Source organism: Myotis yumanensis, unplaced genomic scaffold (genome assembly GCF_028538775.1).
Source record: "Myotis yumanensis isolate MYYU_CA2020_CCGP unplaced genomic scaffold, mMyoYum1.0.hap1 SCAF_3, whole genome shotgun sequence".
In the NCBI taxonomy this organism is placed as follows: Eukaryota; Metazoa; Chordata; class Mammalia; order Chiroptera; family Vespertilionidae; genus Myotis; species Myotis yumanensis.
The window spans coordinates 30,834,130-30,836,515 of record NW_027223754.1 but is presented as its reverse complement, the minus strand read 5'-3'; the positions used below and the strand labels follow the sequence as shown (position 1 = coordinate 30,836,515).

General features: G+C 45.2%; 1 pseudogene; it reads left to right on the top strand.

Moving 5' to 3' along the window:
- The first annotated feature begins 443 nt into the window (after nucleotides 1-443).
- LOC139005867 (transmembrane protein 199 pseudogene) lies at nucleotides 444-1,128 on the top strand (annotated as a pseudogene).
- The last annotated feature ends 1,258 nt before the right edge of the window (nucleotides 1,129-2,386 follow it).

The following is a 2,386-nucleotide window of genomic DNA, read 5'->3' as shown; positions in this document are numbered from 1 at the left end:
GGACTCAAATAATAATTAACATGTGTGCATGTACATGTGTGTGTGTGTTTTTCCTTATGACAATAAAAATTTCCCCGAATTTCATCATGTCCTTGATACTAAATAAGTTTTTCATAAATTGCAAAAAACAGAGTTCTTAGAGAACATACTAATCTGGAAATTGATAACATCTACTTGGAAATTTGAAAAATGCTTTTAAAAATGATTCCCAGATCAAAAGGCAAATAACTAATAGGTAACTAGTTACATAGAAATTCATAAAATGAGTATATTTTATCTTAAAGCCTTTATAGTGAAGTTAAAGACATAGTAAGAAAAAATGTTATAGCTTTACCTGTAACTACTTTCATGATTGAGCAAGAAAGTCTGAAATAAGTTAAACGTTCAGTATAAGAAACCATAAAAAGAACAAGCAAAAGAGAATGATAGAGAGTGGGCTAGAAATGGCGCCTTACTTGATTGCTGGTGCGTGCGTTGGCCCCTGGCGGGGAGCTGGAGCAAGAGCAGCTTCCATGCAAGCTGCAGGCAGAGCTTGAGGCCGCGTTGGAGAAGCACAAGGGTGGTGACCGCCCAGTGGTCCCGCACGCCTGGCTTCCTCCCGCCTGATCTGGGATCTGCACCAATACCTGAGAGAAAGGGATGCCACACTGTACCTTCATGAGCTCCTAGACCTAGAAGGCAGTGAAATCTACCTCCCAGAGGTGAAGAGGCCTCCTAGGAACCCAGAGCTCACTGCCCGCCTGGAGAAAATGAAGATACAGCTGGCCAATGACGAACATAAGCGTTCACTGCAATGTCACCTGTCAGGACTCAAGGCATGCTGGGATTCTGAGTGACCTGGGCAAGGAGGTGAGGTCAGTGAAGGCCCTGGTCATCACCATCTTCTACTTCATTGTCACGGTGGCAGCTGCCTTTGTCTGCACTTACCTAGGAAGCCAGTCTATCTTCGCAGAAATGGCCTCACGGAAACTGGCTGCGGTGATGGTCGCCTCTGTGGTGGGTCTGGCTGAGCTGGATGTCATGGTGCCGGTGATGGAAGGCGAGTTGGGAGAGATACAACTGGTGCTTCATCATCGAAGTCTGGAGACGGCTTGGAGGGTCTCCAGGCTCCCAGCTGCCGATCACTGACTCGCAGTCAATCCATCAGGTTCTTTGTGCTCAGGTCTGGTGAGTCAGGGCCACGCCAAGGCTACCTGCTATTTCGGTGGGCAGCCTCATCCTCTGTCAATTGCCAGAGGGGGCAGGAGAGGAGACTCAGACAACTGAATAGAACCGGTCTGTGGGTACCTTCTTCTGATCCTGATGCCTGCCTGCCTTCTCCAGTCCAGTCCAGTCCAGGCACTACTGGGGCTGAGGTTTTCCATCGGGAGTAAATAGAATCCAGGCCCAAGGGTACACATCAGTCGTCATCCTTGTTGCACACATCCTGGATACTGGCCCGAAACTTCGTTCTGAAGCCTCCAAAAAAGCAGAAAGGATTCCCTTTCTCCAGGTGATGGGGGAAGAACTGATCGGAGGACATAAAACAAGAAACAGAGGAAGATGGGTCTGTACAGAATGGCGGAGCTGGAAGGTAGGCAGCTATCTTTTTGGAATCTTAGTTTCTATCTTCATTTTCTTCCTTCTGCCTTTTTTAGGTTTTCTATGTGCTTCTGACTGTCTCTATCACCCCACCAGTCCTTCTGAAACTTCCCATCTTCTCATCACCTTTTGCTCTGTCTCCAAAGATGAAAAGAATTCAGGTCGCAAAACTGTGTTCCTGCTTTTAATTGCAAAATCCCTTGTACTTGTTTGTGTGTGTGTGGGGAGAGTATGCCTACTGTGAGATGGCCTCAACTAGTAAAGGGAGGGACAGGGATGATTTTCAGATTTAACTACGTATATGAATATGAATAAACAGACACATGAACATGTATACATAATAGATACATTATGAATATATGTGAGCCTAATATTGCATGCTTTCTGCTAAACACGTTTGGGTGAGTGTGAAAAATAGTATGTAAATGCTCACGGTTGACTAATTGTTTTTACAATAGTTGCTCTTGGTCTTTACAACAGTCCTGGAGGTTGGAAAAGGAAATGGTCTTAGGCCCTTTTCCAGATGACAAAACTGAGGCCGAGAGAGATCCAATGATCTCTTCCTCTGGTAAATGGAGCCAAAGACTCCTAGATGGTTCTGAAGTCTCTGTGTAATGTTAAACTTCCAGAACTTAGATTAGTGGTGTGATGATGGCGTCTCTATAAAGCACAATAAATATTTATTGTATTCAGTGTACTTTTATTTCAAATCTGTGAAAACACAAAAGCCAGGGGGAAAGGGGGGGAGGGAGAGGGCATGTGCCGAGGGATAGGGGAGTCAATGGGGGAAAAGGAGACATATGTA